The 23501-nt window shown below is 41.1% G+C and overlaps 1 long non-coding RNA gene across 1 annotated transcript; it reads right to left on the bottom strand.

Annotated features, from left to right (window-relative positions):
• Positions 1-6756: 6756 nt before the first annotated feature.
• LOC143434803 (uncharacterized) lies at positions 6757-23235 on the bottom strand. Its single transcript, XR_013104562.1, has 4 exons — positions 23061-23235; positions 14965-15139; positions 13112-13206; positions 6757-7151 (listed from the first exon to the last, which is right to left on the bottom strand). It is a non-coding gene; the product is annotated as an uncharacterized LOC143434803 (long non-coding RNA).
• Positions 23236-23501: the final 266 nt, after the last annotated feature.

Below are 23501 nucleotides of genomic sequence, written 5' to 3'. Positions count from 1 at the left end.
CTGTAGACCAGACTGACCTCGAACTCAGAAATCCGCCTGCCTCTGCCTCCCAAGTGCTGGGATTAAAGGCGTGTGCCACCACCGCCCGGCTCATCTCCTCTCTTAAATCCTCCAGTTTATTATTTATTTTTTTAAAGCCTCATATTATTTATTGTGAGAAGAGTTTTGTTGGGAAGAACATTTGGTTCTGGCAAGTTATCTACATTTGAAGGCAAAGAAGGATGTTATTTGTAGAGACTAAGGTAAGTCAGTTTTATTTCTTTAGTGCACAGAAATACTTTTGAATCTCTGGTAGAATATCTATAATCAAGCGAAGTCTCCTCTTTCTGTGCTCCAAGGGATTCTGTGTTGCCGAAAATACAATTGCTTTTCAGTTACTCTAGGGAACTTTCAAACAAGCTGTAGGAAAATGTCAGAATCTGAAATAAGAATCTGCAAAGAAACTCATTTCACCAGAGTTTCATTTTGGCTGTGAGGTGCCAGCTTGGTGATTTCATTGTAATGAGTCGGGTTGCATTTGTCTTGTGAGCATTGACTCATTTCTGCCTGGCATTGAATTCTGTCGGTGGGAATCTGCCGGCCTGCCCTGTGTGAGATCTGCATGAGGCCTGCCTGTATCTGTCTTCTGGTGGAACTCAGTGCCCCATTGAATCTGCCTCACACAGTACAGTGATGATCAGCTCCACATGGACTTCAAGAAGCTACAAAATGACAGGTGGTAGGGATTTCCAGAAAACCTTTCGCATCTTTTGAAATGAACATAGACTTCTGTTTTCTGTAACTATCCTTAAACAGAAGGCCATGGTCTCTACTCTGAGCGAAGGCTGCATGGAAGGATCTATATTGTTCTCATGCCTTAGCTAGACCCCGAGGACACCTCAAGCAGGGAAAAAGTCTCAAATTGAGTGTCTATTTGTGTTGATGCTACTTGAGGTTCTTACATCTATTGTTTTATTTGGTGCCCATAAACCCCTCAAATGTTGCTGTTCTTCTCCCTGCTGAGGTCATATGATCTAAAGCATAAACACATGTGTTATGTGTCCGAGTCAGAATTTGAACCAAGATCTAACTCGATAGTCCAGGCTCTACTAAACAGCTAAGAAAAATTGCATTAATTTAATGAGATCAAGAAGATGGTATTCTATTGGCCGTCTCTGTTCTATACAAAGCAATCAGAACACTTTCCCAATTATATACAACTGTAATGGAGGACCAGGCAAGGAGAGTATGTACCCAAGGCTGTACTTGTCACCAGAGTTCTACCTCAGAGTTGCACCTCAGTAGAACAGAATTTATACATCCTCCACAGGACATCACCCAAGGACAGTGTTACTTTGGCATTGAGAAGCCATTAGATTCCTATCAGCACAATGAAGGGCCTGCATTGTTTCACTGAAAAGGAGCAAACATCTATCTGGCTCACAAATTACAATATAAAAATACCACCGGTGGGGGTGGTAGATGACCGTGCCAGAGCACATGTCAGAGAATAGCGGTCACATCATGAGCTGGGACTGCTAGAGGGAAAAGGGAGAAGGGGAGGGAGAGGCTTGGGCCCCATACCCTTTCAAGGACACACCTTCAGTTACTTATGAACACCCTTTAACTCCACAGTACCCTCAAACACTGCAACCCTCGACACTCAGACCTCAATCCAAGCTAAATCTAGCTTCATACTCCATGCTCCGCCCCTTCAAAGTGGAGCGGCTTTGTCTCAGTCCTCGGGATCACCTGCAGTCCACCTCAGCAGTGTCTGTTCATGATCTCAGTACTGAACTCCTCTCGGTACAGAAGAAAAGCAAATGCTAGTTACAAAGGAAGCATGTCCTTCTCTTCACTTTGGAGCCATGACAATCTGTGACAGGCAAAGCCTTCCATAACCAGCCCAGCACAGTACTGGTAGAACCTGAAGCTCTTGTCAGACTCCAGGCTTCTGCACCCTGGTGCAGAAGACACCAGAAACAGCTCAGAGCAAGTGAAAAGGGTAGAGCAAGACTACATGGAGTCTCTCGGGAACAACTGTGGTTCTCTAACAGGAACCCAAGAATTTTTCAGGTTAGCATCAAACAGAACTTGTCTTCTCAAGAGTATTGGGTACATTCCTACTATTCTTTATTAAAATATTATGCTTCAGGCACTGTCTTATGTATTTATTATATTCAACAAAAAATGATCACTAAATTATTCATAAGATCAAATAACACAAGTCTTAGTATCCCTATAATTGCACCTACCTAAAATATAGCACATAACTCTGAAGAAAACAATAGCAGATAAACTGAAGAAAATCATATGGTTATTCAGAACACTTGATTTTTTCTTCCATTTTTCCCAAAGTGTCCTATTTTTTGATGTTGATGTTTTTCATTCTAATTAGAAATTTAGGTTCCCTGAGTGTTGAAATTTGGAATAAAAGTTGGTGATGCTGTGTTAACAAACACACACACACACACACACACTATATATATATATATATATATATATATATATATATATATATACACATATATACACACACACATATATATATATATATATATATATATACACATATATACATATACATATTTTTTTTCTAGTGACTGGGAGAGAAAAAATAAATGAAGTAGGCCCAAGTAACTTTAAATTGAAGGATGTTTAAATTTAAAAAAATTATTGATCAGAAATGTGTTTCGAAAGTCATCATGAGTTGCTGGAAGTTTACTAACATCTATTGTTTCATCAAGAATTCAAATTGTGGAATCAAACAGTCAGGCACACAAAATAGATGATGATCAATGGTCCCGAATGTATGGGCTGACCACGGGAAGATGCGGAAGCCTCTAGTCTGGCAGGATCTCAGGTTTCACCGGCCTCTACTCAGCTTGTCACTGAAGCTCTGCTCTGTCATTATCCCTCTTCAGTGGCCACAAAGACAGGGATCTTTCTTGGCAACTGGTGTTTGTTTCTGGGACTTTTTTTTTTTTTTTTGTCTTTTTTTCTTTGATATATTTACCCAATGCCAAAGACTTCAGTGAATTTTGTTTACACAGTCTGTGCTAACACACACCCTAACCAACTATACTATCATCTCCAAGTCATGTGGCCAATTTCTTATGAACGTGGTGCATTTTCTGGTTATCAATTATCATGAATAATCCCCACCAGAGAAGGCCTTTGGAAACTTCCATGAAGGACCAAACACCACCTGAAACTTTTTTTTTTCCTTCCTTAGGTAGGCAGAAATTTTTGTACTATTACTGAAAATCATTCTAGTGGTTCACTTTACTGCAAAGACAAAGAATTCAGTCTCATAGCATGGTTTAAAAAAATGAATAAAATGCACAAAGTGAGAAGCATTTCTGAGAGGAATTTCACACATGCTGCTAAGTACTGCAGGGTATTGCCAAGATTGGACTTTCATCCCGATGGGAAGCCATAACAGCTGTAAACTCGGATTTGCTGTCAAATGCCTTTCGCATGGTTCTTAGAGAAGCTGGAGGCAGGAAATCCTTCCAATTTATCTTGCCGTACTATTTTGACCTGCTTCTCTTCTCATTAGCTCTTTATATCTGTTGATAGCTTAGAATGTGCAGATTTCACCAGCCCCAGGCAGAATAATCAAATTGGATATAAGAGGCTTGGTGTTTCCCCAACTGCCTTTGAGGCACCCATCTGCCTTCGCTCTCAGCAAGCTTCTCACTTCCCGACCTCAGCTCCAACCACTTAGGCATGAATCCTCAGTAGGACTCAGTTCAGTGCACTCTACTTGTCCAGATCACCCTTCACCAAATCCCACCTGGCTGGATGAAGTGACCCTGGAGGAGCAGAAGAGCTGGTGAGGGGGTCAGACTTAAGGAAGCCATCTGTCTTCTGAGTTAAGAGGCAAGGATCTAGATTCTTAGCAGGCTCTACTACCGTTTCTCCAGGTAATAAGAACCCAGAAGGTCCTGGACCGATTAATACAGACTAATCAGAATAACTGAATTTGATTGGTGGCAGGAAACTTTTTGGACAATTATTTCAGCTTTAAGCAGTTAACTAATTAAGCTATGATGCCAACTGGCTGATTGGCTTAAGCTGTAGGTACTCCATGAACTTTGCCTCTGTTTTTTCTGTAAATGTTATTGTTGTGTTTTTGGTCTGCTATTGCTGGTGGTGGGAGGGTTTTTGTTTATTTTTTGGTTGGTTTTTTAACATGTTCTCTGGTCCTGGGAGAAGCCTGGTTATTGAATTGGTTTTGTTTCTTTGTTTAGATGCTAGTAAGTATAAATGGCTTGGGATATGATCCTTTTATCACCGACTTTAGGCATCTCTAGGTATGCTTTCGGTTCTTCTGACATCCCACTTCTGTCTCTCCGAACTAAAATTCAAATCACTACAATTTCCCAACTTTGACACCACTTCATTCACTTAGAAACAGTTCTCAAACCCCTTTAGAATTGAGAAAGGCCACTTCTTCCTGTGACTTATATAGCCATTGAATAGGTAAGTGGTGGATGGTTCCAATGGCATTGTAAGTATGGAGTTCATAAGCTTTGGGGAAATTTTATGAATCAGTTGGCATGACTTGGTGACTTGCAATCAGGCCTAAGTGAGAATATATCAAAAAAAAATTAACAAACGCTACATAAACTAGCTTTCCCCATCCCTGGAGTGTAAGAGCTAGGATCGACTCAGAGGTGGTGGCTCCCACCATGCTATCAACTCAGAATGTGTAGCTGGCTGTGTTACTCTTTCTCGAATACCACCTTGCTTGGCACATGTTTGGGGATCCATTCATTGAGCAGACGAAGGAATTTGAGACAGGATACACGTTTACTCTGGCTTTTGCTTAAAACTCTGAGCCTAGACACACTCCCCATGGCTTCACTGTGCCCGCCTACAAGTTCCTGTGATAGTTTACCTCCTTGGCTACCCATCCCCTCATGGTTTTATCCTTGGCATGTCACTTGCCTTCTGCTGCACTCTTTCCTCTACCGCCCAGGTTCATGGATATCTGGCACAGTACATTTCGGTAGCTAGGAAGAGAACACTGGGAACGTTCAGAGCCCTCCCTGGCTTCTAGTTCAGCCACATGGTTTCTTTGTGATCTCAGAAACACACAGCCTCCTGTAGCCTCATTGTGTGTATGCATGAGAAGATAAGTCATCGTCACTGAGGCTGTGTCCATTCCAGTGGGATCACAGGGATCAAAGGAGCCAACGCGCCAGCCAGGGCACTGTAAAGTACCATAATTCACCTTGAGACCGTAGGAGTGAGAATTGAAATCCAACTCTACAGCCCGTAGCAGGGCTTTTACTTTTCCTAGGCTTCTATTTCTTCATTCGCAGATGGGATAATAACAACTACCACTCAGGGCTTTCGGGAGTTCAGTGAAATTGTGTGAACAACAAGACAGATAAATATAGTTCACAACAACCTCTTGCCTTTCCCAGTTTCCTGACTCAGGTGTCTGACATGGTATCATCATCATTCTCAGTCTGTCCTTAAGGTTCGGGTATTCTCAGGAATACCCATTCTGATTCTGCTGGGTCAAAGAAAAGGCTCTGGGGTCAGAGGTCAAATCATTTGTCCTATGTGCTGGGCCCTTCACATGCTAACCTTGATCTTGAACAAATCCCTGTCTCTAGGCTTTCTCTGTAACTGTACCTATTTGAAGTAGGTTAGGCTGATGGAGGGCCTTCTGTGTGGAGTACTTAGCACCCCACCTGGGCTTGGTTGGTTTTCTGTGGGCCTTAATTACCAGTTTCTCCAGAAACATTCCTTTAGCAAAAAGATTGGAGAGTGAGATTTAAGGACACAAGGGAGAACTACAGCAGAGGTGGGGGGTGGGGGTGGAGCATGGGTAGGGTAAGGGACAGGGTAAGGGAAGAGGGTGGGGGTGGAGCATGGGTCGGGGAAGGAGCAGGGGTGAGTGTTGGGGCGGGCCTCCTCAGCATTCACACCACCCATGGCTCCTGCTGCAATCTTGGCTGACTTCCTAGTCACTTTGAAGCTGATGCCTGAAGGTAAAAGAGTGGAGAAGCAAGTGCAACAAGCAGCAGGACTGAGCATGCCTGGTTGGATGCCAGCCACCTGCCTTCCACGTTCTGCTTCTGCACAGCTCCAGCAGAACTGTGGCACGAGTTCTCACACTGCTCAACGAATGTTGTTCTGAAGCCTTGATGCATGTAGCAACTCTTCTTCCTGGGTCTGGTCACAGCGCCTGGACTCCGGTCTTAAATCTGCCCCATTAGGTGTTGAAATTAGAGGACTTATCTTCTCAGGTTTTTCATCTATGACTAGGTAGGATAAAGACAAACCAGCCTCAGGAGACTGTTGTATAGTAACGAACCTTTTTTAAGGTCTTGGCATGGAACACGATCAACTTTCAGGAGTCATTTTCTGAGTCTCTGTACAAAAATGTACCGACGGAAAACGGTCCCTCTGTGATGTTTTGTTGGTATGTCTGCATTTCCAAGTACTCTATCTTCTCTTTGTCCTAGTAAATTCACATGTAGAATTTATTTTTTCACTTTGAAATCAGAATGTTAAAATGATGCCAGTGTTTTTCTAGGCCTAATATTATTTAAAACAGAGATCATGTGTGGTGTCCTGTGTGGCTGAGTTTGTTTGTTCATTATCACTAACCAATAAGAATCGAAACTCTAAGCTTCCAAAAATTGGTTCCAGAAATTAAGTTTTGGTGTGTCATCACTTCTCTCAGAAAGAATAGCAGAAATGAACATCAACAATAAAGTTAGTTATATCTTGCACGTTTAATTGCTTACACAGTTACGCAAGTCACTCTCTACATCAGAACAATTTCTAATCTCTCTTATCATCGTGTCTGAAGCAGCTTGCATTGTGATCAGAAGTAGACTGGGGTCTTACATGCTTGGTTCCAGTTGCCCTGTGTTCCTGATCTGGGTTTGAACCTTGGTGTATCCTTTGTTTGAAAGCATGGTCCAAGGCCAGGTGTTTGTCTTTAGTTTTGTTGGTTCTGGCAGAATTCCTGGTATGAGCCCTCCCTCTCCTCCAAAAGTAACAATAGCGCTGGAATCAATTCCCTGGCCACAGGCTGCTCACTCACTCACATAGGCAGGACGCTTCTCAAGGATAAGACTTGATGCATAGTTTTTCTAGAGTTCAATATGCTTGTGTAAATTCAGTGTTTCAACATATATAGCCTGAAAAGAAAAATAATGCCCTTGTCAAATCTACCTTTGGAGTAAATACTGTCAAAAATGTATTTTAAAGGCATGTTTAATGATTGTTCCTATTCTGTCAGATCTCTCTCTCTCTCTCTCTCTCTCTCTCTCTCTCTCTCTCTCTCTCGTTCCTTCTAATTCCACAGATGCTCAACTTATTGCTTAAAGACCAAAGAATGAGGGACTGAATTTGTTGGCATCTCAGCTTATTTATTTATTGATTGATTGATTGTATCTCAGCTTTTAAAAGCTTAATCAATTTATCAAACTATAAGCTAAAATCTTGTGTCTATTAGCCTCTGTAAACAAGGTTTCATTTTTAAAAAGAGAGGATAATGTCTCCAGGTCAATTACTTGAAATTTCTTTGCATGTGGAGGGACATGGAAACTAGACATGCTTTTCTCCCTGCCCTTTCCTCTCTTCTCTCAATGATCAATGATTCTTGTAGAAAATCAGCCCCGAGAGCCAGGAAAATGGATGCTCGATGAAATGCAAGCCTTGGGCAGGCACTTTTGAAGTATCTGAGTGTACTGTGTCTTCTGGAACAGCCCCCACCCCAGCCTCCAACAGCAGCATCTGGGAGAACAGCTGCAGCCACGCCCACACTGCCATCATCTCCTGATCAAGGGCAAGCGGCCCATTCCTTTCTACCCAGATCTTTAAGATTCTAGAATTCAGTTCTAGAATTTAGAACTAAAAAACTACAGGCTTGAAATACGAGTCTGTCCAGGGTCCTTGTGTGAACTATCAGTGACTTGAGCCTTCCTCCCGTTCCTGCTCCCACACCTAAATACACATTTGCTTCATTCTAAGATTTTCAGACATAGATCGCTGAGCTTTCTTAGGGAGTAAAATTATTATTTTAATTAGAGTATAATGAACTTGAATCTCCTTCATTTTTTTTTTGTCTTCCTTTCTTTTTCTTGTTGGACATAGAAGCGCTTTTACAAGACACAATTACAGTTACGAAGAAGAGATGGGGGCCCTCTCAGGCAGGAATGAACATGTCCACTACAAACCACAAAAAGCAGAGTTGACAGCATCTGAGGCCAAGGCAGAAACCAGAAACATGGCATCGAGGAAAGTTGGAGGTCTGTATCCCTTCCTTTGTCATCTCTTTGGTATCCAAAACTAGCAGTCTATAATTTTGAAAACTTAATTGTTCCCTGACCTCAGTCAGAAGTTCCCAATGGCCTTGCAGAATAAAGCGCAGTCCCCCACAGTCGGCCAGCGGTCCTAGGCTCTGAGGCCACACTGGCTAGTTCTAGCTTCGTTTTCAGAATGTGCTCCTTGCTGCTGGCCAAGCAAGTTCTGCCTTTTCCATGACAGAGCCTTTCCCTAGAACACTCTGCAAACTTCTCCTCTCTTTCCAGTCTTGCCATCCCTGACAGTTTCAGTGTGGAGTGGCTTGTCTTTTTCTCAATGGTTTAATATTTTGCTTCCCTCAGAACCAAGTGAGCTGGGCTTCAGACTCAGACAGAACCACTTAAAATCCCATGACCTTCAGCATGTGCCTTCATTCTTTTATCTAAGAAAGAAAATGGATGAGAATAATGCTCCCCGGGGGAGGCCGGCTGTAGGAATTGTATGAGATCACACACGTTGGTGCACTTAGATGATCAATATGTCTCTTCCTTGCCTTTACCACTCAGATAGCGCTGCTTGCTTTGTGGGTTTCTAGACCACAACTTACTGACTATGAAAGCTCAGGGTCCTGGAAAGCAGGGCCTTTTTCTCAAGCTTATTTGAATATTCTCCAATGCCGAGGAGGGACTAGCTAGGGCACAGTTCTCCATAAATATTTTTGATGGTTGAATAAGTAATTTTCTGATCTTCTGCTGGATAGAAGATAATGGCATGAGGGCATAGGAAGGAGATTGGAGCCAGCCTATTACAATCGAGTGCCTAAGCAAGATGTTCTCACTGTTAGCATGATTGACAACTGTGGAAAGACACATTAAACAATGTATGCCTCATCTCCTAGCCTGTTTGTGCTTCCTGAGGATGAGCATGAGGGTTTTAACTTTAAGAAGCATCACTGGACTTACATTTCCTACAACAGCCAAAAGGTACTCAGGATCACATAAAAATTAATTCATTGACATCCGATGTTCTTAACATTCAGAATGTAAAGCACATAGTAGGCTCTTGCGGTTCTCTTTTGTAAAACTTCCCTTCAGTAAACTGCCCATGCCGTGTGATCCAGATGGCTGTTGGTACATCAATGTAAAAGGATGCTTTAAATACCACGAAAATAGGGAGGGAGCACACAAAAGCAGTGCTTTACAGACATCCAGGCAGAGGTAGCTCCCCCTTCACAATAGGGACAAAAATTTCTTTTGAGATTCTGTATATAGAAAGGTTAGTGCCTCATTATGAGGAGGACTGTTTGACAAAGAGATACGGCCAGAGAATGCCTGTTCCTTAGGAGGAGAAACCCATGGCCTCTCTCTCAGGGAGAAAGAAAAAACTAGATGTCATGCTTTTGAATATTTACTGCCAAAGCTGTTTTTAAGAACATTCTTCGTATTAGAGAACCCAAGAGGTGTCACGGTGTCATGTAAAAAGGTAGGAATGAGTCATGGTGGTTTACAGTTTCCTAAAATGAGCAGGTACATTGAGCCTGTTGGCAGATGACCTTGAAAACCAACTGTAAGTAGGGCAGTTCTCACTCTCTGGAAAGGCAGTTTTGATGATTGAGAAATAATGACCGGAACCTGAAGCCATGGGCTTTTTCACTTTGGGGGAATTTGTAATGCAACATCTGGGACAAGGGGTCTTATCTTTACTTGGTTCCTCAAGAGCTTAATGGGATAGCAGGATTGCCCAGATAAACAATTTCTAATCATGTAGATGGGAAGAAGGAGGCCAAGGACACGGCTCAGGGAGTGACCGTCCTTTGAGTTTGGTACCTATGATCCACGTAAAGGTGGAGGCAGAGACTGACTCCATGCAGCTATCTGGACACCACATCAACTATGTCACACACACATCTCCTGCATGTATGTATAATTAATAATATAACAGTAAAAATAATAAAATAAAAAAAATCAAGGATAAGGGGAATGGAGAGATGGCTCGGCAGTTAAGAGCACTGGTTGCTCTTCCAGAGGACCTGGGTTCAACTCCCAGCACCCACATGGTAGCTCATAACTGTCTATAACTCCAGTTGTAGGGGTCTGACACCCTCAAACAAATATACATGCAGGTAAAACACCAATGTTCTTAAAAATAATTTATTAAAGAGGGCTGTATTAAATTTTTTAAGGATAAAAATATTTGATAGAGAAGTAATTTTAAAGCCTGATTTAACAAAAGCCTCACAATTTCATAGAAAAATGAGAATTTCCAGCTGAACTTTTGTTGTCATATATATTGATAGAAAATATAAATCAACACAGAAACACTTAATGTATACGCATATTTACATCATAATTATTTCTCGTGCTAATAATCTGTTGATTAATAAGAATAGTATAAATTAAACAATACTTCATTTTATTAGAACCTTTAGGACTTTCTAAATCTATATTCTGTTTTGGGGTCTCATAAAGCAATTTCAAAAGAAAGAGAACCATTTTTGGAATAATATCCTTTTACAGACAGCTTCTAATCAATACCATATGATTCCTTTCTAATCGATTACACCCATATGAAGAGAGAAATTTGAAGGCAAAAAATGTAATTAGTTAATTTATTCAACTCCCTATTCTCATCAAGATGCAAACCATTTTACAAGAACCAAGTGACAATCAGTAATATTCTTATAGTCCTCCCCATCAAATATGAATATTAATGCAGGCAGATTTCCCAGTTCCCTTCTTACCTGAGGTCAACTATGAAACCTAAATGAAGATAAATATCTTACAACTATTTTCTGTTTTCTTGGAAGAAGGCTGCTGCTGACATGCATTCTGAAGTGTATACATTCTATAGCACGAGCTGTTTCTGAACCTTTGCTTCCTAATGTACAGGTATAAACTGATGCAGCCGAAAGGTAGACCACAGGAAGCGGAGATTCATGTTGGTCTGCATGCGCTTCTTTATATTTTTCCTTTGGTCAAATAACTGTCGTTTTGAGCCTTATTGTTTCCCTAATCAATAAAACTGCAGGAAGAAAGTTCTTCAAAAAAGGCTACAGAATATATTACTGTTTGTTTCACACTAATCATCTTTTATATCAACACCTTTGCCTGGAAATCACCTCTTAACCCCCCAGGCACTCCCTAACTGCTTGTTCATGATAAAGTATGAGGCTATCTTCATGACAACTAAGAGAAGGCTATATCACCACTGCCAAAGTTAATCAAGATGCAGTGTAATGCTTACTGTGGGCTTTTCAGGATTGGCTGGAATTATGAAAATGTGCTCTGTGCTTCCCACCTCAGTCTAGATCAAAGTATTTGGAACATATTTGTCTGCTTACACTGGGAGAGAAAATGTTTGCTTTTAATCTTTGTGTGGGTTTAGGTACCTACACTTTGCTGTAGTAATCATCCATCAAAGGGAAGACTGCTTAAGGCCATCAAACCCAATTCTTGTTAATGGACGAGGAAGGCAGTAAGCCTTCAGTGCCATGAGCATGGGCTCTGTCTTACAAGATACCCTGCTTCAAATACACATACTAAGAAAAAAAAGCTAGCTTTCATGGGAAGCTAGACATCAGGATTCAGGCTTGTGCTCTAGAGCAAGAAGCTCTGAAACAATTTAGATCTGAGGCAATTACAGAAGTCAGATCAGTGATATTTTGGGTGAAGGGAATCTTGGGGCCAATTTCCATGGGGAGATCTGAGTTGACCTCAGGGGTAGCTAAAACAGTATTCAGCATGTAAAAATTAAAATATATTCATTTAGCTTCCAATATAGGTGTTTTGTTTTTCATAGAGTAATAGGGTATACTTTCAGTTATTAAAACTATGTATGAAGCTTCAAATTATGAGCATGGCTGTGGGCTGCTTACAAGCTGGATGTTTCTGGACACTAAGCTATGCTGCTGCCTTTGTGTGTCTCACCATGGTTCAGAGAGGGCTAGAGGTCAAAGAGAAAGATCAAGAATGGGGCCATGGGGTGGATAGAAGGGAGGGTCAATAAAAACAAAATCAGTCATGGGTATGTGTGTGGAAGTGTCACCTGAATGCAGTTTACATGTCAGAAACGTCAAGAAATAGCATAAATAAAAGGAGAACCCCATGATTATTTGAAGCTGAAAATTTAATGCCCTTAATTCAAATTACCACTAAATTACTTAGCATAAATGTTGTATATTTCCAGATGAGAAAACATTGCTGGACTCATAAATAGGTGTATGATATCTTCTTCAAAAGCACCCGCTAACGATAGGATGGGAAAGTTTGCAGTTTTGGTCAGAACAAGTTTACACACATGTGGCTGAAGCTGAGTGATCAGTACATGAGCGTCCCTATATGAGGATGAGGCTCTCTCCTGTCCACATACATTTTAACATTTTCAGAACAAAACAATGTTTATTGTAAAACAATTCTAAAGTGCTCAGGGATAGCATACATAGAATTGTCTGGCTAGTCTATAATCATCTATATGGGGTTTGTAGCATTTCAGTTGGTTTTATATCCCTGACCATAAATATTTGTTTAGAAGTTCTAAGAGAATGATCTTAGAAATTAGCTTTGCTTGGGGGGACTGGTTAAATTACAAGTTAATAGCCTAGACATACTGTTGTCAAATAGTCCTGCAACACAACCATGGTGGCGAACACCTGCAGTTCTAGCATTTGGTAAGCAAAGCAGGGCAGGAGGATGTCCATAAATTCAAAACCAGAAAGTACTACATAGTGAAATCCAGAACCAGGGGCCTCTGGAGATGACTCAGCCAATAAAGCACTTGTGGCACAGCATGAAGGCCCAATTCAGATCCTGAGCACCATGTAACATGCCAGGCACAGCAGAGCAGACCTACATACCAGCACTGGGGGTGAAGACAGGCAGGTGCCAGCAGTGCAGTGGCCAGAGAGTCCAGCAAAATTGTGAGCTTCAGTTCAGTGAAAGACTCCGTCTCCTAAACAAACAAACAAACAAACAAACAAACAAACAAACAAATGTGAAGAGCAATTGGGGAAGACACTAGACATTGACCTTTGGCCTCCACAAGTATGTATATATACATAATGTGCACCTGCATATATCCATTTACACACATACACACACACAAATACACATAGCCACACAGAAACACACAACATACACACATATGCACACAAATACACACAGAAACATACAACAACACACACACACAAATACACATAGCCACACAGAAACACACAACATATACACATACACACACACAAATACACATAGCCACACAGAAACATACAACATATACACATACACACACATACACATAGCCATACAGAAACACACCACACACACACAAATACACATAGTCACACAGAAATACACACACACATAAAACGTTAAAAATAAACTTCATCTAGCTGCCTAGCAGATAGGGATCTTTTGTTCCTTTTATCAACATCAACTCTCTGAGCCATACTGAGGAAAGAGAGGTGAGCCAAGCAGGCTGTCTGCACATCAAACAGAGCAGTAAGCAGAATTCAGTACATAGGAAACCAGGGCAATGTGACCAGGAGGGGACAGTGGTCATTGCTCTGGGCCTGTAGAGTTCTGCTTTCATCTTCTCAAGATGCTCACCCATACAGCAGGAAATAATGTCATTGGCTGGCTCCCACATACCATCCCTCATTTAATGTTAAAGTTATATATAACTGTGCTGCAACTTTCAATCCCATATTCTCTTAACCAAAATGGTCTTCTATCTTGAGCTAATGACTTCTTACCGTAGGGAGTGGACACCTTTTCCCAGACCAGCTTCTCTAATGATGGCCCTTCCCACTGAGCAGTGTCCTCTGAACAAAGGACTTCATGCATGTATAACCCATTCCCACCTAGGAACCTTTCAGAAGAAGACTCTCTTCTTAGAGAATCTCCACAGTTCTGTAAGACACATACAGAGGTTTAAGAAAAGTCTCCCAGAAGCTTTTTTTGTCTGTGAAAATTCCAAACTTACACAAAAAAATGTAAGAATATGATTATAACAGAGACTCTTCATTTTAGCCAGATTCATGATTATTAATTTATCCTATCAGTTCTATTACCTGTGCATATATCTGTTATGTGTGTGCACCTTTTCCAGAACAATCTGAGAGTAAGACGTACATATCATATTCTTTAATGAAGGGGTTCTCAACCTGTGGGCCAGAACTCCCAAAGACCATTGGAAAACAGATATTTACATTACAGTTCATAAGAGTTGCAAAATTGCAGTTATGAAGTGTCAATGAAAATAATTTTATGTTAGTCACCACACCATGAAGATAACAGAAAGGGTGAAAGAAGCAGCAGGAAGGTTGAGAACCACTGCTTTAATGCATACTTCCAATTAGAGATATTTTTTTCATAAGTAACCACACTATCTACCTAGCCTATTCTGTTTATGATGCTATAATTACCCATTAATATAATAATTTGTTTCAAATAAGTTATAATGTGATAAATTATTTATTTGTATTTTACATTTTAAAAGCCAGAAGCTAATAAGCATCATATCCTTAGAAGCTACCGTGTTATATACACAGGAAGTCCAGTTAGTAAGGAAACGTCTCTTTACCCCATCAATGGCATGGGTTTGTCCTTTGCAGGTTCCTCAAACTTTCCTCCTAAATTCTATTGAGATTATCTCAATTTAGATAAGTTTAAACAAACGTTCTTCTAGAAATTACAGCGATGAAGACCTTACCATTCGAGTCCTTCCAAGTAGAAACATGCTGGAAGAGAGTGTTTTGCCTCAAGCGGGACCCGCTTTTCCTTCTCTGTAGGCATCTCAGCTAGCAGTTCCTTGACAGGTAGAGAGGGGTCCCAGCAGCAGTACACAGGCCAAAAGCCATCTCTCACATGCAACTGCAGTCACTGACCTGAGCAAGGATGTGTGACGAGAAAGAGTGACCTCAGTCTACATGCCTGTGGCCAGTTGAACCCAAGGTTTATTCTGACAGCCACCAGCCATGTTTGTTAATGTTAGTGAAGCATGTTGAGCTTGAGTCATTACTGGTGCCTTGTCAGGAACAATGGTATGTGTGTCACTCAGATTCCTACAGCCCCTCCGCATTGGAAGCTGAAGTCTTATAATGCAGATTGATTTACGGGGAACCAGTGTAACACACAAGAACATAATGTACCTGCAAACAATGCTCGCTTTAAATTTAGTTGCAAAGTGGAAGAAGATAAAAGGACCAGCAGCCACCAGAGCCCCAGAAACCTTTTCATTAATCATTTGTAATGCTGCTTTCTATGCTTCCAAATGAGGATGCTAGTAACCTCTCAGTAGGTGGGTACCCATGACCCAGCTGTCTAAAATATTATGCCAGTTTGAGAATGAGAACCCAAAAGCTGTGACTCAGCCGTAGCTCCTAGCGACCTCTCCTTCCCATTGACAAACATATCCCACAGAAACACTCCCACTAAAATATATATGTTGGGGGTCTGGGGACATGGCTCAGTAGGAAATCATTCTTATGGAAGCCTACATACTTGAGTTCAGCTTCCCAGAACCTATACAAAAATGAGATGCAGGAACACATACTCCTATAAACCTGGTCATGAGAGGTAGAGACAGGAGAATTTCCAGAAGATTTTAAGCCAGCTAGCCTGGCTTTACAAAACAGTAAACAAGAGAGACTGAAGGTGAGGACAGACACTAAGACATCCACATATGCATGTGTACACACAACACACACACACACACACAAGTATCTCTCCACACACATGCACACATGTATATGCAAACAGCACATGCATAAAGATACACATACAAATATGGCTATGCGTACATGCATGTAAGACAGATCCAGTTATTCTAAGTGTTGGAGGAGGTATAAGAAAACAATGCTAATAATAATTTTCAGCATCACATTATGTAAGCCTCATCCCAATAGGGCTTCTGGGATAGAGCCAACGACCTCCAAAATGAGGGTGTTTCATTTTTCTGTTATCACCCAGCAAAGGCTCCCAGTCAGGGAGGACAAGCTGAAAGGTGACACTAGACAAGAAAAAAAAACCTGTGAAACAGAACATGGTGTGTGTGTGAAAAGCTAGCTTCTCTTCCAGACCAGGAGCAGAGGCTGCAGGAAGCAGCTGGGGACTAGACCAGCTACAGCATGTGCTAAACAAGGTTCCCAATGAAAACAGCTTTGACAAGAGCAAACTGGGCAACAGAGTTCTGACCCATGGACCCATTTCCTCTCTGAGACTTGATCATGCTTACATAAACATACACAGTTATGTGTGTATATATGTGTGCAGGTGTTTACTTATACATACTGATACATACATGCATTTTAGTAGGCATGGATTCACACTGGTGCCTCCTATTCTAAATCATCCCTGTGAATTCTTGTCTTCTTCTCATTTCTGTTATTAGTAGGTCTTTTCTTCCATAGTGATAGTCTTTGCTCTTAACAATAAACACATATATTTATTTGCTTAATTCTGTATAATGCATCTAATATAGTTCCCATATTTGATTTGCTCATATCAGTATCGCACAAATAAACCTAATAAAGTTTAGGATTTTTTTCCAGTAATTACCTGTTTTAGCTTTCAACCAAGATTCAGGGCATACAGACAAATGCATGCTGTTTGGAAGTTCCTGGAATTAGCTCTCCCTACCCCACTATGGCCATGACATCCATGGAGTAGAATACCATGTGTTTGCTGTCGTTTGTTTTCTGTTTTAGTTTTCTTTCCTCTCTGTCTCACCCAGGCTGCTTTGACCTTACTTTAAATTTGTAGATCATCAACACACTTCTAAACTTCTCAGAACTGCAAATTGCTACAAAGAGAGAAATGAACGTTCTCCTTGTACCTTGTCATGCCTCATTCTCTAGTTCCATAGAGATTATTAAATTCATTGTTTTCTATTTTATCCTTTAAATTTAGCTCACCAGGATCGCCATGACAAAACACCACAGAGTGTGCGGATTAAATGACAGATATTTATTTTCTCAAGGTTCTTGGGACTGGAGTTCAGATTGATACACAGTAGCCTGTTTTCCTTGGAGGCATCTTGACTTGCAGGTGGTCTGCCTGCCCTGCCTCATCACAAAGCTGCAGAGAAACATGGTCCTGGTATCTAATCTCTCAAAGGGGATCCAGTCCAGTTAGATTGCTATAAGGTCCCAACAGTCTCATTTTATTTTTAATGTTAAAGATCCAGATCTAAATATGGTCACATTTTGAAATACTAGAGGTTGGATCTTTATTATGTAGATTTTATAGACGATATAGTCTCTCTCTCTCTCTCTCTCTCTCTCTCTCTCTCTCTCTCTCTGTGTGTGTGTGTGTGTGTGTGTGTGTGTGTGTGTGTGTGTCTGTATGATAAGCAGGTAATGTGTGTGTTCTTATCCCCTTATTTATTTCACAAATGAGACCATAGTATTTATACCTACTTTCACTTTTCTGGCTATTTTTTTCAGAGGCATTTATTACAACATGGCTTTGAATCTTCACATATATTTTGTGACATCTGTTGCATATTTCTCAGATTTGGGAATCTTACATTTGCATTCACAATGACTACATCAGTCTTAGTCTCATAGAAAGCCTGTTTGGACTAGACAGTGAGGTGTCCTTGGAGTCGGAACCAAGAGTCCTGAGAGTGACAGTCTCCCAGTACAGAAGCATAGACCCCCATGTCCTGGTCACAGGCAACTAAGCAGCAGCTCTGCAAAGCTGCACTACTGTTACTTTGACAGTGACTTTAAGCAAGAGCCCTATGACCATTTTTTTTCTCACAAAACAATCTTTTTTTTTTTTTTTTAAAGTGTAAATTCGTATTTTCATCTCAAAAGGTCTGTAGCATCTTTCTCACCCTGGACAGCACAAAGAGAAGGCAAAGAAATTTGAGAAATGCGCTTTAATGCCAGGCTCCAAACCTGCCTCAAGGCACTTAAGTTTTGATCTGCACAATTACAAGTGGGCAAAAGAAGTAGCCAGTGCAGTAAAAAATATACTTGCTAAAGACCTTGCATTTAAATCCTAACTAAAAGCATATCCCTGAAAAAGAGGCCAGGTCATCTTGTCTCATCACTGAGACACTGAGCTCCTGCCTGCCTGTCAGGAGTCTGACACCGACCTGTGTCAGTCCGCTGTGCAGCATTAATCTGTGCACTTGTCTTTCAGCATCTTGTATACTCTTTCTCCATAGCAGGCTCAGGAATTCTCATTTTACTCTCTCCATTGTTAATACAAAGTTTGGCACAGCGAGTCTCTCCTGAGCACTCACTCAGGAGGAAGCAGCAGGCACACCTGAGGAGAAGAGACATCTGCTAGCCCCACAGTCACCCCAGAGCCTGTCCTTTGCATGGTTCCAGGCATGCCTCTTCATCTGATTTATCACAAAATTTGCTTGCGGTTTTTTCTTTACTTTGTAAGGGTATGGCTGGCACAGCCAGTCCAATGAGAAAAACGTCTAGATTTAGATGCTGATATTTTAGGTGGGTCATGAAATGAAATTCTCCTTAGGAGAGAGCATATGTTGAAAGTGCATGGCAGAGCTGTCTGAACGTGTGTGCTTGGGAAGTGGAGAGAGAGGCCTTCTGTCTTTTCAATGCATATTCATGGGGAACTCCAAAAGTTCCTTAGGAAAAGTTCCATTTAGAAAGTTGATTCCTGATAGTCACCTCCAATGGACCAAAGAGCAGCCATTGACTTCACAGGCTGAAGTATGGTTTAAACGGTCAGTTCATGATTGCTAATGTGCTTAGTGTTTTGTTTGGGATTCAGTTTTATTCGGTATTATTTTAGAGTCATGAGATACCATTTATTTTGATTGAAAACTACTCATCTCCCTGTTTTGGAACAAGTGATGACTTCTCCTGATTAAGCTTCCCATTTTCCTGGATATTCTTGATTTTTTCCATTAACTACATTTGCATTGCATTGGTTTTTATTAAACATCTTTTCTTTTTTAGCTGGTTTGTATTATGGTGATATATTTTTTTACATCTAAATTTTCAAGAGATATGAAAGTATGTAAACTGGGAAGCACAAACATGCCTAACCATAACCATACTCCTAAAGCCTTCGCTGAACAGAGCCTCTTGCAGAGATAATTATATATATTTCTACTTGTAAAGTGATTCATATGATGTACATGCTGGAATTATATATTTCTGTATCTAGTGGCTATCTGGAATATCTTCATATCTGTGATCCTATATTCATTTGTATAAATGTATATAAATATATCTATTTCTATATATTCCATATCCTACTTATGTATGTTTCCATAAAATATCTGCTGATTTGTATTCCATTGTCCTGAAATCATAATGTTCAGTGTTCAGTTTAAGGACATTGAAGATATTTTGAGGATTACTTTTAATAAAAGTGGCCATTATCCTCTAAAGTACTCACCTTGTTAGTCAGTGTATAAACTTGACTAGAGGAAAGATAAGAAGCTCACCAATCCATAACACATGCCACCAACTCAGCAAACATTCTCTGCCTGCTTGTTTAGCTATGTGTTGGGAACCTGTAGAGTCTATTACTAGATACTCTCATTTTCTTATGGAAGTGGGCTAAGACTCAGGAAAGTGGATTATTGATAGCAAGGGATACTTATTAGAAAGCTTACAGACTATTAAGGTTTCATCTGGGTCTATGTACACCTTCCATTGGTTATGTGAGTCCCCAAAGAAACTTGATAAACTCAACATAGTTGCAAATTGAAAAGAAGACTCAAGAGTGTCCCTAGAGGCTGGGCATGGTGGTGCATGCTTTTCATTCCAGTCCTCAGAAGGGAGGGTAGAGGCAGAAAGATCACAGCACAGGACCATCTTTGGCTACAGTGTGAGTTTGAGGTCACCACAGTCCTCAAAACAACAAATCAAGCAAAAATTCTCCCACAGCACATGCAAAGTGTACCCCACCTACGACATTTTGAAAAAGTCTAAAATGTATTACTATTCTTTGCTCATGTGAGTATACAGTGTATATATGTGTGTGTGTGTATGTGAGTATACAGTGTGTGTGTGTGTGTGTGTGTGTGTGTGTGTGTGTGTGTGTGTGTGCATGTGAGCAACCCAGCACATGTAAAGAGGTCAGAGGACAGCTTTGGGGAATTAACTGTGTCCTTCCTTTACGTGGACTTCAGAGACAGTGGACACAGGTCACCAGGCTTGCATAGCAAGCACCTTTGCGTACTGAGCCATTTCACAGGCTCCTCGTTTGTTTTTGTAGAATTTTCCCAAATTTCAGTTGTCATCTGGGCATTTAGCGAACGCTGTTAGGCATTTTTTGTTTGTTTGGTTTTTTCGAGACAGGGTTTCTCTGTGTAGCCCTGGCTGTCCTGGAGCTCACTCTGTAGACCAGGCTGGCCTCGAACTCAGAAATCCGCCTGTCTCTGCCTTCCAAGTGCTGGTATTAAAGGCAAGCGCCACCACCACCACCACCCGGCGCTGTTTGGCATTTTTAACCTTTCTGTCAGTGAGTGGTTTTTCTTCTGACCAGCATTTCTGTTTCGAGGTAACTATCAATGCTGAAGCCAGCAATGAATACAAATGATTTTATCTTTACATTCCTTTTTCTTTCCTTGCCTAATGACCCCATTTTCATTAATAGTTCCGTTTCTTGTTTTACTGTCTCTTAGTTCTATTTCTTTGACACTGCCATTCCAGGTGTTCTACTGTGAATTGGGCCTCCCAATCTACCACACAGAACACCTTCATTTATTTAAAGTCTCAAAAAAAAAAAAAAAAAAAAAAAAACAAAACAAAAACACTACACATATGCTACTATGTTATGTGCATGAGTCTCTTGTCTGCATTTATGTCTGTGGACAAAATGCATGTCTAATACCCATGAAGCCAGAAGATGGTGTTGAATTTCTTAGCACCAGAGTTACACACAGTTGAGGATTATTGTCGTATATGGGAATCAAACCCTGGTCCTTCAGAACAGCAGCCAGCACTCTTAACCACTGAGCCACCTTTCTAGCACACTGTCAATGCAAAAGCTACATGTCTCATCTCGAAGGGAATAAAAGATAGTTTACTCTGGAGTCCTTGTGAGTGATCATGACCCCAGGAACACAGATTTTGGCTGCCCCAAATTCCCACACGGAAGCAGTTTTGTGACATTTTTATAGTTATATAGAACAAAATAGGTCATAAGTAAAGGCAATTTTAAAGCACAGTGGTGAGTATGTCAAACAGGCAGACACAGCAAGGCGGAGAAAGCTTTCCTACAGGCCCAAGATGTTCTCTGACCCCATTCGTAGCTTTGGGTTTGGTAAAACCTAATGGTCTGCCAAGCTAATGGAATCCAAAGGTTTCTATCTCTCCGTCACAGGATGTAAGTTCTCACAGAGTTGGGAAAAGAACTAGCTCAAGATAACACAACTAACCTCTGGACCATCAACATTTCCACCTCCCACAATACTAAAGTCCTAATGAGTCCATCAGTCTCTGCAGATACAACTTCTTTACAGGAGTTTTTGTTTATATTACTAAAATTGTTCAGAGGTTCAGTCCATGGTCATCATGATGGGAAGCCTGGTGACATGCAGGCAGATCTGGTGCTGGAGAGTTCTATATCTGGATCCACAGGAAGCAGAAAGAAAGAGTGATAAGGGGCCTGACTTGAGTGTCTGAAACCTCAAAGCCCACCCCCCACGCCAGGCTGCACCTACTCCACAACCCAGCTGCACCTACTCCAACAAGGCCTCATCTCCAATAATGCCACTCCCTGTGAGCCTAAGGCAGCCATTTTCATTCAAACCACCAAATCTTTTGTTTTCTAACTAGTCCTTTAATTCATTATCAGCATGTAAAAATGTCCTATGAAAATGTGTGTGTGTGTGTTTGTGTGTGTCTGTTTCAACAAAACAAATCTCCTGATATTTAATCTAGATTGTAACTTTTTGAAGGGATTTTCTTTTCTTTGTGTGCTTATTTTCTTAGTGGATGCCTGGTACTTAGCATGCAGTCAGTAGTTAATAATGACTCAAGGGACTGTTTGCTTTTCAAATGGATGTAAAGTATCCTTAAGTATAACTGCAAAGTTGTACAGACAGTGTTGGCATTTAGTCTAGGCTCTGGCCCACAGTTACCTGGCAACATCCAGGTGGGCCTGACTCCCGGTCTCCACTCTCTCGCTCTTGTTCTTCTCTCCTCTTGCTCATGCATCCTTACCTTCTTCCCCTTCTCTCTCCATGTGCTCGCGGCTGCCTCTACTCCTGTCTGTCTGTCTTTCTTTGTCTCTCTGTCTCTCTGTCTTTCTCTGTCTCTACTCCCTCAACTCCCCTCCCTATGCCCTAAATAAATTCTACTCTATACTATACTCTTCTGTGGCTTGTACCACAGGGGGGAAGAGATGCTTCAGCATGGGCCCCCAGAGGCACCCCTTCCCCTTACACTGTACCGTGCCCCCACCAAACATATTCCTTCCTCCTTATCTCTTTATAAAACACAATAGACAGTATCAACCAAGAACATGGGAAATCATCACTGACTGCTTAGGTGAAAAAGTAGCAGGCATGTTGCTAACATGTTTGCAGTTTGGTGGATATGCTACCATCATAAGTTCTGTGGTCTGCCTGCTGTGTCTCTATGTCTATTGCCAGCCAAATCTAGCTTTGTCCTTTCTGTATTGGCTGATCAACTGTGTACTTCCTCTGAGCTCCAACATTATCTGTCCAGTAAAACTGAAGTAGAATGATAACCCAAATCAATGTTAATGATAATGATTTAAAAAAAGCCAACATCGCATGCCCATCCATGGATCAAGTACCCCTTCCCCACTCCCAGACACACAATGCAACTCTTATCAACTCGCCTTTGTGACTCCGTGTTATCCTCTGGACATCCTGTCATCCCTGTTTGAGAGGTGAGGACAGCCAGAGCCTGGAAGGTTTAAAAGCTTATTTAGGAATTTACAGGATCATGGACTGACATGTCTGCAAGCTCCACGCCTGAAACTCTAACACCCTGTAATGGAGCTGGCAGATACATCTACTGCCCCAGCAGGGATTAACAGACTGACTGACTATTACTCTTTGTTTAAGGATGGTGTCTGCAGCCTGCTTTGTTTACTGAAGACTCAGGCAAATCAGAATATAACCGAAAAAACAAATAAGGTAGCCGAACAGAGGAACTATTTGTATAAAAGACCAAGGTACACAGACTGGGGAAATAGAAAAAAAAAAATCAAAAACCAAAAACCTAGCAACACAACCACCATCTTGTTCTCAAAGAATGAAAGATCATCGACTTCACA

The sequence above is a fragment of the Arvicanthis niloticus genome, chromosome 17 (genome assembly GCF_011762505.2).
Source record: "Arvicanthis niloticus isolate mArvNil1 chromosome 17, mArvNil1.pat.X, whole genome shotgun sequence".
Taxonomy (NCBI): Eukaryota; Metazoa; Chordata; class Mammalia; order Rodentia; family Muridae; genus Arvicanthis; species Arvicanthis niloticus.
Note: the sequence above shows the minus strand (reverse complement) of the source record. Positions and strands in the feature narration are given on the sequence as shown.